Source organism: Myotis myotis, unplaced genomic scaffold, assembly GCF_014108235.1.
Source record: "Myotis myotis isolate mMyoMyo1 unplaced genomic scaffold, mMyoMyo1.p scaffold_m19_p_2, whole genome shotgun sequence".
Taxonomy (NCBI): Eukaryota; Metazoa; Chordata; class Mammalia; order Chiroptera; family Vespertilionidae; genus Myotis; species Myotis myotis.
Window position 1 is genome coordinate 74,738,846 of NW_023416324.1, and position 17,381 is coordinate 74,756,226.

Genomic DNA, 17,381 nt, shown 5'->3' on the forward strand with positions numbered 1-17,381 from the left:
AGTTCAATCCCGGAAGGAAAACAGCAGTACCAGCAATGGGCACTTGGAAGTATTCTAAAGCCTTGGCAGAATTCTAGAAATTACTAAATCAACCAATGATGTTATGTTGAATGGAATTCTCACCCTAAGTCTAATTATATTAAAACTCCTAAAGATTTCTCTCCTCAAAGTGCTTTTCTCTAATCATAGTAGATTTAGAGTGAGAAGAAAGGATGTATGTGTGGATGGGGCTAAAAGAAGACAGGAAGACGGGGGAAAGGCCCACAAAATTCACATCCATACCCACAATTCAGCAGTACATTTTGTAAAATAGATCACTTATCTATTATGCACTTTGTTTATTTACGAAACTAGATTCACTCATTATTCAACACCACCTTGTTTATTAGATTTATTGAACAAATGATAAATATTTACATGACAAAGTGAATTATATAACAAAATGTGAAATTTTATTGTATGTCAAGAATGTCCTTTCTCAAGTAAAATATTCTAGAATAAATACAAAGTTGACCACCGTAACTCCAAATCATCCAGTAGTTTCCCTGAATCAGAACATCATGAACAGTGTATTCAAATGTACGTGTGTGTGTGTGTGTGTGTGTGTGTGTGTGTGTGTGTGTTCACAGGTATTTATTTTTGGCATCATATTATGATAAAGTTTTAGCACTGTCCTCTTTTATCTTACACAATCATGTTTGGTACACCCAGCTAGTTTAACAAGAAAAGTTAACAAAATTAACTGATGTAGCTACAGTAACCAGTGTCAGGAAGATTATATTTAAGGATATATTTTTCTGAATAAATATGGTAGACACAACATTTTTGAGTTCCCTTGGAGAATATAAATAAAGTGTCAGTGGATACCTGCCCATTGCAACCCTCCTGTAGTTTGTGGTATTTGTGATTTATGACAGGGAAATCGTTCATTTTCCTAATGATCTTGGAGAAGTCTGCTGAGTTTTATATAATGTCATTGAAGAGACAGTAAGTCAAAACATATAAAACACCCTTCATACTTATCATAGCCATCTGCAAAGTTTCTTATAGGAACAAACTATTTAACATCATGTCAGGCAGATTTATGAGTTGCCCAGGAATTGTAAGTTATTTAAACATGAGCATTTGGCTGTCTCCGTATAAAACACCCATTAGCAAATTTAAGGTACTAAACAGAGGAAGTCTTCCCACTGACATGCCATGCTTGTTCAGGATGGCGCCCAAAAATGCTGAGAAGCAGTGATATGGACACAGTGATAAAGAGCCACATCCTAGTGGCACAGCGGAAAAATAGAATTTCTTGAGAAAAAATAAATATGAAAATGACAGGCACAAATGGCCCAAAACTTTACATTCCATCGTGTCATAGCAGGGAGCTTAGTGCCACCGCCCCCTTCCCTCCCCAACCCACTTCATCAGTATGATTACAGCCTGACGTGGGACACACTTACTTCTAATTCAAACTTATCCAGCTAATGAGGAAAAGTAAAAAACAAATAGCAGCAGCAGCAGGGGCAGCCCCATTTTAGCCAGTAATACTAGTAGATGAAGACTGGACAGGGAGATCCCTGAGCCTGAGTGTTGGTGGCAATTCCATCACAGGTAAACTACGCTGGTGACAATGTTCAGTTTTTTCTGCCTGTGAGATGCTGATAATTATCCCTGTCCTTCCAGTGTTCCAGGCTTTGGAGCATTCTAGTCTCCTGTGCCCTTCCTGCCCACCTGTGCCTGACCAGCTCTGCTGTCACAGACTCAACTCAAATGTCTGCTGAGAACCACAGGAGGAATTACTGCCTCCCTCCTTTGTGCAAATGTAGCACTTCTTTTATTTTATTTTTATTACAGTTCATTTAAAAAAAAAACAACTTTATATTAATCTTTTAGAGAGAGGAAGGGAAATGAGTGAGAGAGAGAAGCATTGATCAACTGCTTCCTGCACACCCCCCAACAGGGATCAAGTCTGCAACCGGAGCATGTGTCCTGACTCATCATTGAACTGCAACCGTTTGGTACACAGGATGATGCCCAACCAAGAGAGCCATACTAGCCAGAGCTAATGTAACACTTCTTTTTTAAAAAAATAATGTTTGTATTGATTTGAGAGAGAGAAGGGAGAGGGAGAGAGGGATAGAAACATTGATGAGAGAGAAACATCAACCAAACATCAGCTGCCTCCTATATGCCCCCCACTAGAGATTGAACCTGCAACCCAGGCATGTACCCTGATCAGGAATCAAATCAGTGACTTCCTGGTGCATGGGATGATGCTCAACCACTGAGCCACACTGGCTGTGCTAATGTAGCACTTCTAAACCGACTTGTGACTAGCTGAATAAAGGGCAGTTTCTTCCACCAAAACCCAAATGCCTTGAAGACAGGTTCAGCATCTGATCCATCTATTATCCCTACGGTCTAGCAAAGGGTCTGGCATATAGTAGGTGTTCAATAAACATCTCTTGAATAAGTATGCCTGTGAACAAAGAAGCATCTAAATTATCCCAAAGACTAAATGAAAAAGAAAAATGGGCTGGACTGAAAAGAACCTAGTTTGTATATTTCTGCCCCCCAATCATTACACTTCAAAGGATTCTAAAGACAGGATATATTTTTTTTTAATATAAAGGAAGACATTCTCAAACAGAAAAAGATAAACAATCCCATGTAATTTTCACAAGGACAGTGGACATTATAAATTATAGCTATGAAATGTTAGTCCTTTGAAAGCTATGTGGTATTTACTTTAGTTCTCCTCTTTCATCTTTCTGATATGTTTTCCCCTCTTGGAGTGGTTCTAACTGAAGACCAAGATGACATAGCAACACCTACATGCAAAATTTCCCATTCTCTCCAAACATTGAGTCCCTATCCCCAGATTAAACTTTAATTTCCTGGAAGGGTGCCCAGGGAGCTTTTCCTGACTCTTCCAAATGACTTAATCCTCGCCCACCCTCTAACTGTGCCTGGAATTACACATTATGACTACTTTCCTAAAAAAGTGGGCACTCCATATAATTAATGAAAAAATGGGACAGGCTTGAAAATACATACACACAAAGCTATTTTCTAAGTCAACTGAGGCCAAGTCGGGGTTCTCAGGGAGCCACAATTACTAGCTCATCAGGCTAAGAAGTAGCATTGCAGAGAGGCTGTGGGGTCAGGGGACTTGGATTTGAAACCACAATAGTTTTGGGACGTTGGCAAGTTACGAATTCGACTGTGCCCCAACCTCTTCTCTCTCTCTCTCTCTCCCTTATGGTTTTCTTTTTTATTTTTTTAAATATTTTTTTTGTTCTTTATTGATTAAGGTATTACATATGTGTCCTTATCCCCACATTTCCCCCCACACACTCATGCTCTCACCTCCCTGGTGTCTGTGTCCATTAGTTATGCTTATATGCATGTATACAAGTCCTTTGGTTGATCTCTCCCCCTCCTCCCACCCTCCCCTACCTTTACAATAGCTAAGATTTGGAAACAGCGTAAGTGCCCATCAGTAGATGAGTGGATTAAAAAACTGTGGTACATCTACACAATGGAATACTACGCTGCTGTAAAAAGGAAGGAACTCCTACCATTTGCAACAGCATGGATGGACCTGGAGAGCATTATGCTAAGCAAAATAAGTGACTCAGAGAAAGATAAATACCACATGATCTCACTCATTTGTGGAATATAATGAACAACAAAAACTGATGAACAAAAACAGATCCAGACACAGAGAAGCATCGATCAGATGTGCCTCAACCTCTTCAACTGTAAATGGAAAAATAATGATGCCTGCTTCACAGGAGCACTATGTGAAGAACAAGAGTTAAAAGCAAAGAGACATCTGTGGCTCACATTAAGCATTTAATAATAGCGTTATTGCTATATGGTCATCTTCATATTCTCTAGTCTTTTACATGATTACTTGTAGAACATTCCAGATGATGAGCAAATGTTTCTCCTGAGCAAATCTCTGCCACAAAGACACTGCCATTTTGAGCAGATGGCATGGGAGGCAGTATAAAAACCGGATTCTAAAATACTATGTTTCTATAGGATAGGAAATCATGAAGGTTTTACAAGGAAATACAATGTAGCATTGGTTTTACTACAATCCATATGACTGCACAGAAACATCTTTATTCTCCACATACAACTGAGTAAAGAAGGAAAGCACCCTGGTGTTACTAGCAATCTGTTTTGGACCAGATTATATGGCTCTATCAGCTGGCTTCCTTATCTGTCCAATGAGATTAGTCATTGCCACAATCATCTTTACCATAGATAATGCTTTTGATAAAACTTAAATCATGTATATGAAAGCATCTAATATACAGAAGACCCATGTGAGTTTATTATTTTTATTCCTCCCAATTTCTATCAAAATCTGTGAACTTGCTGTGATTCACGTCAGTTTTTCAGGATTCTCTTGTTACTTTCTGTCCGTTTCACACTGAATCTGGTCCGAAATGGGGGGAAAAAATACGAAAGAAAGCAAAACAAATTTTTGTTTTTGAAAATCCCAGTTAAGCAGCCAAAGGGCAATGAAGGTATATTATGATGCCCATTTTTCACTTTGAAAGCAGATGGTGAGCAGTATCTGAAAACATGGAATTGTATACCCTTCTAGATAATTCTGCAAGACTAGATAAGACCAAAAAATATAATTCTGAGCATATAAGTAATCCAATAAAATCAGACTTTATGGTCTCCCTCCTCTTCATAACTGAGCAACATATAAAATCAAAGATTCAACATAAATGTTGAAAAGATTTGTGTGTAGCCTTTTAAATGTATTAACATGTAAGTAGTTTATTTGTGCCCCAAATCTATTATTAAAGTTATCCTTATTTGTAGCCAATGTGTTTTAATATTTGATAATAGGAAAAAAGAATTTACCACTAAATAGAAAACAAGAAAAAGAAGTATTTCTTAAATTCTAAATATCTTATATTCGTATATTGCAAATCCAATTTAGCTACAATAAATAGTTCAGGGAATGGATCTAAATTTATGGCCCTACATATTTAACTACATGGTATCACAGATAAAAACAAGAGTCAATTTATGTATTTATTTACCTTAGCCTTTAGAAAACTAAGATTCAGGTGGTGATGTAACTCGACAAAGTTCACAAAGCTAATAAGTGCAGCATAGGCATTTGAGTCCAGAGTTTTCTAAATTCAGCATGTCCATCGCCTCATCAACGATGGCTCATCTGAGAATGTGTGTTCACAAAGGAGAGCTGCGAAGCCCACTACTAGAAAGGCAGAGTGAAGTCAACCAGTGGTAGTCATTGAGTGTTTGATTTTTATTGAGTAGGTGTAAGGAGCCACTCAAATTGTGTACTAAGACAATGACCTGTTGAAGAAGACTGGATTATTGTTACAGTCAGATAACATTTTAAGAAAAGAAATGAAACCTTTCCTCCTCTAACAATGTGTTCTGATCAACTGATGATCTTCTTGACCAACAGGTTCAGGTACACTGTTCAATGAAAGTCGCTCTTTCCAACTTCTGAATTTCTAGGATATATCATATTTATCATGATTGTCTCCTATATCTGGATCATGTCTCCAAAAAACAGTTTTCTGTATTGTGAAAATCCAAGGCAGCTTTTATGAAATCTGCTAAATGCATTTAAAAAAATGAAATAACCCAGAATCGTTACAATTTTAAGGAAAAGGACAAAGCTGGAGGCCTAACACTGCCCAACTTCAAGATTTATGACAGTCTGCTATTGGTGAAGAAAAAGACAAACAGAACAGTGGAACAGAATGGACAACCCAGAAAAAGACCACATAAATATAGCCAAGTGATCCTTGACAAAAAGTAAAGGCAATGTAATGAAGCCTGGACAGTCTTTTCAACAAATGGTGCTGGAACAACTGCATGTCACCCACATGCAAAAAAAATTAATTTAGACACAGGCCTTATACTCTTCACAAAATTAACTCAAAATGGATCACATACCTAAATGAAAAACACAAAACTATAAAACCCCTAGAAGATAACAGGATAAAATCTAGGTGAATTTGTTTTGGCAATGACTTTTTAGATACAATGCCAAAGGCAAAATCCATGAAAGAAATAATAAGTTTGACTTCATTAAAATTAAAAATTTCTGCCATGCAAAAAATACTATCAAGAGAAAATATTTGCAAAACATATACCTAATAAAGGACTTTGTAGATCCAAAATGTACAAAAAAAACAAACCCTTAAAACTCAACAATAAGACAACAAAAACCCCAATTAAAATTGGGCCGAAGACCTTAACAGACCCTCATCAAAGGAGATATATAATAAGCATGCAAGAAAAATGTGGTGGCACTAGGTTTATGAAAATTATCTGTATTTTCCTCTCAATTTTGTGTGAACCTAAAGCTGCTCTAAAAGTAAAGTCTATTTAAAAAGAGAGAGAGAGAAGCAAAGATAAATAAAATATAGTCATACTGATTCTTATACATTTAATATTCTTATAAAAAATGCTTAGCATTTCTTATCCTTTTAGATAGAGTCAAGAGAAAATATATTCATGGACAACAAAGCTCCATGAGATCCTCTATAGAGTACTATTGCAGGTGGAGGGCAGTGACAGGTAAGGGTAAGATATAAATGAATGTGTAATACAAGCATTCACTTAAAGGCTACGCTTGTATGCATAGGTAGAAAATTGAAACAGCTTTAAAATACATACTCACTGACAGTGAGCCCAAATTAGAATAGAGTAATAAGTGCTATCCCTTGACAAGTATAACATAGATAGCTCTGGCTTATGCCACTTCAGAATGTAAAAGATAACCTAGAACACCACTGTCAGGAGACATGGATGCCTAGCTTGCAGTCCAGATCAAACAAAAAGTAAGAGAAAAAGTTCCCACATGATGTTATGTATAAACTAGTATAAAAGTGATTTATGTAAGAGATACTGTTTATGTTGGAAAGGCATAACAAGGTTATAAACAGCTTTTATTCAGTTGGTTCAATACCAATGCAAAGCTCATGCCTTAAATGGCTCCATGAGTGGTTCATCGGGAGCCAACTACAAGTCTACAAATCTGTTTACTTTAAAACAAGACAAGAACAGGCTGGTTCATTGTTCATGCATCTTTCTGAGGAACAGATATAAAACTTTCTAAGGGAACATTTCTATCTTCCAACTGTAGCTTCGTTGGCTTTCCTAAGCACCTAGATAATTTTTCTAACTTTCTTCTGAAAAGATCCATAAACTATTAACAGAGGTTTATTTTAAAGAGAAGCATCTGCATAGGCTAAAGTTAAGACTCAGATTTTTGAAGGGCAATTAAAGTCCTCTTATTATTTTCGGGGAATATGTAAATAAATTCTGATTTGATGGTTCCATTTTTAAAGATTCCATAGAAGTGATTCCCAGAGGAATATCTAGTCTTAAACTCAGCTTTTCAGATTTTTTAATTATATAGAGTCTCCTTTCTGAAGACCCAATAAGAGATATGACACTATGTCTTCTTTACTCACAGTTTCTTCTGTTGCTTTTAAGAGATAACTGTCCTTGAACAGTCTCCCCTCACTGGGTAGAGCAGGCTAGTCAGATTCATAGGAAACTTTTTTTTATTTTATCTCCTGTGTACTTTGTGTGTTGAGTATGTTAATGGTGATGACCAATCTTAAATAACAGGTTATATAAAATACAAACATTGCAATCCTTAATAAGATAAACTATAATCAGAAGTCCTGAACTTAAAAACAGAATCATAACACTGAGAGAAGTCTTAATGATAATTTGGTCTAAAATCTTCCTTCATACTAAATTGAAATATAAAATAATTTTATATTTGGATATGAGGTCCATTAAAATCAAGTAACTTTATCATCTTTACAATTCTAGTTACTGGCAAAGGCAAGACCAGATCCCCAATCTTGATTCCATTTCTTTTTATTACATTACTGGAATTCTGAAAACAAGTTATTTACATCCAACCATGAAAAAGAGGAGAATTGGTAGTCTGATTAAAAATGGTAAACATAGGATTAGGGATATTACACTGCATTCCAGTAATGAAATAAATGAAGCTCCCTGTGTTATTCCTTATACAAGAAAGATAAAGGCAATGGATTCAAGATCAATTTATGGAAGTTGGGAAAAGACACCACCTCTGCAATGAAAGTGAATGTTTTGGCCCTGCCGGTGTGGCTCAGTGGTTGAACATCAACCTAGGAACCAGGAGGCTGCTATGCCAGATCAGGGCACATGCTCAAGTTGCAGGCTAGATCCCCAGTGGGGGACACACAGGAGGCAGTCAATCAATGATTCTCTCTCATCATTGTTGTTTTTTATCTCTCTCTCCCTCTCTCTTCCTCTCTGAAATCAATAAAAAAGAAAGTTAACGTTTTGGGTTCCATGTAGGCTTCAGGAAAGTTAATATAAATCCTTTTGAAAGCAGAAATAGTAATCCAAACCAGTAATATTATTTCTCCTCCCCCCCCAAAAAAAATCTTTGGATAATTGGGATTTGAGAAGAATGGTGTTGCTTTCTGAATCTTGTGCCATTGTGGACATGCAATAATTAGCATTCGCTGTTGGAATTATGAAGCAATCCCTTTGCTATGTTATTCAAAAGCCTTGACCCCCTATTTTCAGATTAAAATGAAGACTAAAAGACTGAACTTGACCCTGCCTGAACGTCTGTGGGCTATTTTCCCCTCAACCAACAACCTCACCTAAACTCCCAACTTTTAAACTGCTAAAACCATGGAAACATTAATAATGACCCCCTTCATTAAGCCTCAACTTCCCCTCCCACTTGTACTTTTGACCAGTTTACTCACTTCAAAGCAAGCAACGGCATCCTGTTCAGCTACTCAGCAGGACCTCTGCATCTTCACCAACACCTTCAACCAAAAGCCACAAGAAACTCCATGATCTCCGCATTCCTCCTCCTCCGGGGACGGCAATTATGTAACCTCCAATTTTTTAAATTTTATTTTTTATGTTTTCAGTTGCCATGGGAAAGACTGTGTTTGGTCAGCTCCATCAGCAAGGGGTAATTACTGGCTTCTCTTACACATACACACCACACACCTGCAAGGCTGCAAAGAAAAATAATACATAATTAAAGAATTTTTCAAAAAGGCCAACCCAGTGTCAACCAAACAATGTATTGCTCTGCTACTGGTAGAAATAAACAAGGGCAGCTATATATTGCCAGTTAAACTTGGCATTTTCAGTTTAAGTATTAAAAGCAATTAATATTTCCTCCTAATTTAATATTTGTCAGGAACTATGGACTAAGCACTTTAAATGAGCCATCTTTATATGGGTAAACTCCAAAAATATAAATTTATAATTCTAATTTTTACAGAAAATTAATGAGGTTCAGAGAGGCTGAGTAACTAACACAGGGCTAATTAGTGGTGGAGCCAGGATTCAAACCCAGAGCCCACAGTCTTGCTGGCCTGGCTTGTCACTTGTGGTGTGTGACCACAGCCTGTGTTATAACTCCAGCTAGCTTCCAGGCTGGTACACTGACTTGCTGAAGGGACTCAAACTATCACTCAAACATGAAGCTAAAAAGAAAAAAAAAAGGCAAAAAAAAAAAGCAAAATATTGTTGGTACCAAAATGCATAGGACCATAGGTCACAGCAGTCAAAAGGATTCTCTGTCATTATTCCAGTACCAAGTAAGTATGCATGTGTGACATTCAAATCGTGTGACCTTTTCCTTTGTCTTAATCTTTTCATTTCCTGGAGCTAACTTCTCGATGTTAACAGTTCTTGTTCATAAAAATACTCTCAGCTAAAGTACATCATAAAGTTAACTTTGAGTCTTAGCAGATTTGTGAGTTCGGAATAATGAGAAGAGCAGTTGATCTTTCATTTACTTTATTTTCCTAGGAGAAGAAATATTTTACTTTGGCCTCCTTGTTAAATTAGGTAATTATTGAGATTCTTGTAATCCTTACACTGGGGATCTGATTCCTATGGGTGCAAGGTATAAACAAGTCCCAAAGAAGTCTATGTTAATAGTGTAAAGTTTAAAATATGATTAAAAGAAATAGAGCCTTACAGTAGGCTGGCAATATTAATCGTTCTGTCTTTTAACATGTCAACATACACTAGCCCAGTTTTCGGAAGGGCCAGGCTCATCCTGCCCCCTCCCCCAAAGTCCCTCATCTCCCTTAACTGCACCTATCATAGAAGACTCCAGACAGGGTAGAGCCCAAGGCCACCCCTTCTCCATCAGCATAGCAAGTCCGGCCATCACAGTGCTGCTTGTGAGAGTTTGGTAAGACTCTGGCTCCCGGCCCTTGGCCTCATCTGACCTTGCCTTTCAGCCATATCACTCATCTCCTGGAAAGGAACCTATTTCCAAGCCTCTTCCACACCAGCAGCAGGAAAGGAATTTCGAGTCTCTTGAGTGTTAAGTAAACTGGGTAGAAAAAAGTCCAGCCTGGCTTCCGTAGGAGGGAGATGAGATGGAGGGCTGGGGGGGGGGGGGGGGGAATACAATGATATACTTTCACTTTGCCAAATTCCCATCCCTTTTCTGGCCTTCAGCAATGCCAGGAGAGAAAGCCAAAAGGAGGTGGGAGGATAAGTGGAAACAGCTCCTCCTCTTCCCTTGCTTCCTGGCCGGCTCTCTGTAAACACGTCTTGGCCACCCTTCCTTCCCCACGCGGGAGCTGGGGAGCCGCACCGGCTTGTCTGGCTGCAGGGCCTCCAGAGCCGGTGCCTCTGGAGCTCCCTGAGGACCTGGGCATGAGGGTGGTCAGGGAGGCCACAGGGTGGATTCAGGGGAGCCTGTCCAAGGACATGACCTTTCCCTCAACAACTAGAGCTGTTGGCGTCGTTCCCAGAGGTGAGGGGAAGGGTGTTCAGATGAAGTCCTTCTCTCGGCACCACACTTTTGACCTTCTCCTGGGGAGCAGCTCAAAGGACTGAGGTGGAGTGCAGGCCAGCAGTGCCCAGAGAGGGGATGGACTCGCCTGTGGGAATGAAAGGCCCGCGGGAGAGAAGTGAGGTTGTGGTGCTGAAATCCCTGCTCGCAGACCCAGGGCCAGAGCAGAGCTTATAATTAAAAGTAAACTTGGCAGCGGCTCTCTTAACACAGGAGGCAAAAAGTTAATGTCTGATGAGCTGGGGCCCATGCCAAAGTCCAGCTCAGCACCCGCCCCACAGGAGACTAGTTCAAAGGAATGAGGTCTAGGGGTGGCAGACCAACCCAATTCTGGGCTTGGGAGCCCCAATTCTGGGCTCGGTACCACTGTGCCCGTCTCTTCCACAAGCTCTGGACACCATCATCAGTGCTTTACTGATATATCTTGCCCATGAGGCAGAGCTGAGGGCTGGCCTTTTCTGGGCTTCAGATATCCCTGGCTCGGTATGCTAGGTCTGTTCTGTCTAGTAAGCTGGCCACTAGAAACACGTGGCTCTTGAGCACTTGAAATGTGGCCAATCCAAATTGAGAAGGGCTCTGAGTTTAAAATAAGCAGCAGGTTACCAAGACTAAGTGTGAAACATAAAGTAGACTATCTCAATTTTTCATATTCATTACGTATTGAAATGACAATGTTTTAGGTATGTCAGGTTCAATGAAATGTATTGTTAAAATTAACGTCACCTGTTTTCCTTCCTTTTTTTTTTTTAACATGGCTACTAGAAAATATGTCACATCAAATATACAGCTTGCATTATATTTCTATTGGACAGAATTGTCCTGGATATTTCATTAATGCCGCTGAATGAATCAAAGAAGGAATGCTGACTTTAGCTCAGCATTGATATTTTTTTAATCCACATAGAAGTAGTCCATAGAAATGGTTAAAAAAGAGTGAGGCATCGTTGTCCTTTGAAATAACTCTGTATCTGGAGCTACATTTAATTCTGAGTCACTTGCTCTGAGAAAATGCTTACTAACCACCCAGGACTCCAAAAGGATGAGAGGGCGACGGACTGTCGGCCAGGCCACACCACTGAGGCCAAACTGGACCTCCAGGCCTAGGAGACAGCAGCGCAAAGGACAGCACACTCTTCCCAGCACACAGAGAACTGTCAGAGGAGATCAAACAACTCCTCTGGGAACCCCATGGTTTCCCAAGCTTCTCTCCATCCTAAGCTAACTATTACCTCAGTCCGTCTGTTTGCTTTTAATATGCTCTTTAAAGCTGCTTTAAGAAACTTCATTACAAATCAAAATCACTATGATTTATCACCCCACACACATCAGGATGGCCACTGTTACAAAAATTAAAATAGAAAAATAACAAGTGTTGATGAAGTTGTGGAGAAATTGGAAGCCTTGTGCGCTGTTGGTGGGAATGTAAAATTTTACACTCCCACCAACAGTGCAGGGGTGGCAAACAGTATGGAGGTTTCTCAAAAAGTTAAACATAGAATTAACATATGATCCAGTAATTCCACTTCTCCAAGAGATATCTGCGCACCCACAGTCACTGCAGCATTATTCACAATAGTTCAAATGTCCACTGGCAGATGAATACATTTAAAAAAATGGGGTATATACAATGGAAAGTTGTTCAGCCCTAGAAAGGGAAAACCTGCCATATACTACAACATGAATGAATCTGGAAGACATCATGCCAAGTGAAATCAGCCACTCACAAAAGGACAGATACTGTATCATCCCACTTATATGAGGCCCCTCGAGTAATCAAACCCATCATCTTGCAGTACTGAAACTCTGTACCCATTGTTGTTCACCACTGTACACCTAACAATGGTTTAAATGGTAAATTCTATGTTTTGTTTTTTACCACATTAAATAAAAGGAAAATGCATAGCATAATCAATTTTACTGCTACTGAAGAATTCACAGTGAAGACCCTGATGCAGTCTAACATTTTATCATCTTTACCAGAATAAAAAGAAGAAAATGTACTCAAACAGATATTTACACACCCGTGTTTATAGCAGCATTATTCAAAATAGCCAAAAGGTGGAAATAATCCAAAATGTCCATTGGCGGATGAACAAGTAAAAAAAAAAAATGTGGTGTGTGCATACAATGGGATATCATTTAGCCTTTAGAGAAATGAAATTCTAACACCTGCTACAACATGAATGAACCCCGAAGACATCATACTAAGTGAAATAAGCCAGTCACACAGAGCAATACTGCACGACCCCACTACTATGAAGTATCTCGAGCAATCAAATTCAGAGTGACTGAAAGAAGAGTGGTAGTTGACAAAGGCAGTGGGAAGCAGGCTTAGGAATTACTGCTTAATAGGTAGAGAGTTTTGGCTTGGGAAGATGTAAAAAGTTCTGGAAATGGATGGTGGTGATGCTTGCACAACAGTGTGACAGTATATAATGCCACTAAACTGTACATTTAAAAAATGGTTAAAATGATTTATTTTATGTTATGTGTATTTCTTTTTTTAAAATATATTTTATTGATTTTTAGAGAGGAAGGGAGAGGGAGAGAGAGATAGAAACATCAATGATGAGAGAGAATCATTGATTGGCTGCCTCCTGCACGCCCCCTACTGGGGATCAAGCCTGCAACCCAGGCATGTGCCCTTGGCCAGAATTGAATCTGGGACCCTTCAGTCTGCAGGCTGGCGCTCTATCCATTGAGCCAAACCAGCTAGGGCTGTTATGTATATTTCACCACAATTTTAAAAAGAGAGAAAATGTTACAAGAGGAAGGATGAGGAGGCAAGAAGCCAGTTGAGGCAGGAAGATCAGAATGGCCCTTGGATTATCGAATAGGAATTTACATTCATCCCCGCAGGGCTGCCTGGAAATGCTGACGGGGCATCACTGCTCTCTCTCTCTAAACCAGACAGTGTCTGTGGCAGCATTCTGTCTCCCAGGAAGTGTACAACCTTTTCATTTTGCTGTTTGAACTTGCAGTGAGATTCAATAGACAGAACAAGAGTGCACACACAAATGACAGAGAGGGAATGTGTGTGCACTATTTGGGGTAAGAATTATCTATTTCTTCCAATCCACCATTTACTAGTATATTCTTTGCCTGTGTCTACTCTTGCCTATGCCAAAGTCAATAACAACAATAAAAATCAGCAGTACTGATGGTGAGAATATTCTTTCAAATACTGTACATGTTATTTATAAAATGACCTAGCAAGCTAATAATAACAAAGATATTAGGTCACAAGCTCTTTAAAAATCACAGCATTTATCATTAAGACCATTTCACAAATGAGGAAACTGAGGTTGATAAAAGCACTTGTCCAAGAACACAACGGAGATTTTCCCCCTTCCGGTCTGACTCCAAACTAGAGTTCCTGGCCGCTGCGTGCGGGTGCACTTTGTAAATGAAGGCCACCTACTTAGGACTATTAACAAATTAGAGGAGACAGAAGAATAAGTGGGGGGAAGGCAGGGCAGGTACTGGGGAGCTCATTCCATTGCCAAGGCAGGAGTGATACCTACCTACACCCACATAAGGTGTGAAACCGAATGTTTTAGGAGGACTGATGACCATGACAATTTCAACACCTTCTTTTTTAATTTCTAAAACTCTGCTGCATAAACAGGAACCGAGAGAAAATGACAACCTATGAAAGGGAAAGTCTGGCTGGGGGAGGAGGTGACTAGTCGGCTCTCTGCCAGGGCCCTTCTCGCTAAGTTACTGATTAAAGGACTTAGACTAGAGGAAAAGAAAATATCAGAGGGAAAACAGAACTGTCCTCCAGCCAGGGTACTGGCCCCTCATGAGCGATAATTTCCACAAATTATTTGTGCTCCCGAGAAGATTACGCTTTATATCAAAGGCGAGCCCAGGAAAAAGTGTCATCAGAGGGCTGAACTCTTAGTTCACAGCTTTAATTGATGTTTCGCCTAAACCCAGGTCACAGCCCCAACATGCTCACCATGGAGCTGAGATTATTAGCCAATTCAGTGAGCATGGGACAGAAAAACTCACTAAGGAACAACAGCTCCCTGAATCTGTTCACGCATATCCTATCTCACCCAGAAATCCAGAAAATTACCGTCAGACACATCACAGGATCAAAGCCTTTGCGTCCAGGAGAAGCTTAAAAGGGCACAGACTTTTCCATTTGCTCTGCTCTTCCCTCCACAGGATTATCTTCGGAAATCCCCAAGCGTCTACCCCTGACACAGCTTTCTCACACACCACGCTGCCCACCCTCCCGCCTATCCCCATCCATTTTTTAAGCGCCTGGCAAACACAAGGGGAAACAAAGGGCAAATGCCAGTCGGTGGCCTCTGTCTGGACTTAGCCAAGCGTGATATGTGAATCAGGTGTGTGGAATGGGAGTTTCCATGGCAACGAGACTTCAAGGCAGGCAGGGGAGTCACATATTCTTTCTACCAAGGTAACAGAAACACGGAGGCCACCCGAGGGACGCTGAAGGGGGACACAGAGAGTTCAGAGTTCTCCGGTGACTGCAAGGACCTAGGTCCTCATTGTCTCCTCCCCGACCCTCTGCTGCTCCTTGAAATAATCCACCATCCCCCTTTAGGGGGAAAGGAAGGGACAAATTAAAGAAGTCTTCTCTAAAGGGAGTTGCTTATGAAAAAAAATGTAGAAAGGACTACAAGAGAAAAGTGTTTTCTTTAGTAGACAACGCAGCGCTATTAGTCAACAGGTTCGAAAGCCCTGGCAGCCTGAGCCCGCGCTGACTCTCTACAGGGGCGCTTGCCTCTCCACCAAGCTTTGCAACGTGGTCTTCTTGGTGAATCCAATCCGTAATGCAAAACCCCTGAGCTACATTGTGTTCTACAGACGGTTTTTTTAAAAATTGTGTTTGCTGTAGATAGATACTTTAACATTATTCTAAACTTTTAGAAAAAGTGTATATTGTGGTTTTATTTTTCAAAGCTTGCTTTTTTAGACCCATGACTTGGAGGCAAAGAAAAAAGTAGTCAATTTTAATAAAATCAAAGTTAGCCTTGGTAATCTAGCTGGACAGAGGTAGTCTGAAGGCCAGGTCTATGTTGCCGTTAGGGCTTCTTAAGCTATTTTCCTGAGACCCAAGCCAGGTAAGACTTTCCACCTTGGTTAGCTCTGCCCTTCTGAGTCCTTCAGATGACTCCAGACACTGACCAAGAGAACTGCTGTCCTACCTCTGCTAATGGCTCTACTATGGCTGATCATCCTCCCCATGGCACCCGAGAAACCCTTCTGCCCTGCACGCTTGATCACGCCACTCAGGCTCCAGACCTTTCAGATGAGTCCTCATTGCAAATCTCTCATCATAGTTTCCAAACCCACACATGGCCTGGCATCTGCCTACCTCTTTAGTCCCATCTTCTGCCATTCTCCAATTTACACTCCGCATTCCAGGCAAATTCAACTATTCTTAATTCCCTAAAGTTACCATTATCCTCTCTTACCTTTAGCCCTTGATGTTACTGATTATTGGGGGGGGGGGGAATAACACCCCACTTAATTACTCCTTTCTTAATATCTCAAGTAAGATATCACTTACTCCAGGAAGCCTAAGTCCTTGCAACAATTTCAGCCTTAAAGTCCTTCTAGGTGCAACCGCAGCACCCAGGCTTCCCCAGCTCAGCATCATCACCTAATTCTCTGTCAGCTTCGTGTCTATGATCCCATCCAAATCAAAGAAGGAGCAGGAATTGTGCCATGTTCAACTTGGGCTTAACTTGGAGCCCAGCGCATAGGAGGTGATCATTCAAGATTTACCAAAAATCATTGAATGAATGAATGATCACAGCGGCAGGCATGGCATGATTGATCACAAAGAGCACCAACCACATCTGGGCTCAAGCTTCGCAGTCCAGTTCTGCTGCTTGTTAGTTCTGTGGCTTCAGTGAATCTCAGATTCCTGCTTCTCTTTTCTTTTTTTTCGGATTCCCGCTTTTCAGGTGATGTAGCAATGCTTGCCCGCGATTATTATAACCATAAAAGAAGCATCAAATGAGTGTTTGTGAAATTCTTTGTGAACATTTTAATAAGTCTATGTAAAATGTCATTTCCAGGAGGAGGCTAAATAAGAAAGAGCAGAAAAGGAGAAGTGCTCTGAGAGGCAGAATGATTGCAGGGACAGAATCTGAGGAAGGAAACTGGGGGCTATTGATATTCATGGTATACTGCCTCATATGGCATAGATTGGCTTCTTTTTATTTTTTCTTTAAACTATGAGAACATATTTAGAAAGTCACAGAGGCAGAAGAAGTGAGTCATAGAAGAAATGGGCTCAGGAAATAAGTTACAGAGGCAACAGAAGGGCCCTTGGAGCTTAGGAGAGAGAAGGGTAAAGGTAATATGCCTAGGAAGAGGGGGATGGGGAGGGGAGAGGAAAGGCCTGCTCCAGGGAGGGAGAGCGCCTACTTCTTTCTGACAGATAATTATGTTCCTCTCTTCCCCATTTTGGGCCCAGACATTCTTATTAGCCTCAATTTTCCACTTATATACCATGTTCATTTCCACCAAA

The 17,381-nt window shown here is 40.2% G+C and overlaps 1 long non-coding RNA gene across 1 annotated transcript in view; it reads right to left on the minus strand.

Moving 5' to 3' along the window:
• Nucleotides 1-15,082, minus strand: part of LOC118676781 — a 72,223-nt gene extending 57,141 nt beyond the window's left edge. The window contains exons 1-2 of the long non-coding RNA XR_004974221.1: nt 14,949-15,082; nt 8,796-9,056 (exon numbers count right to left, since the gene is read on the minus strand). This is a non-coding gene — a long non-coding RNA (uncharacterized LOC118676781). The remainder of the gene's footprint in view (nt 1-8,795; nt 9,057-14,948) is intronic.
• Between the last annotated feature and the right edge of the window lie 2,299 nt (nt 15,083-17,381).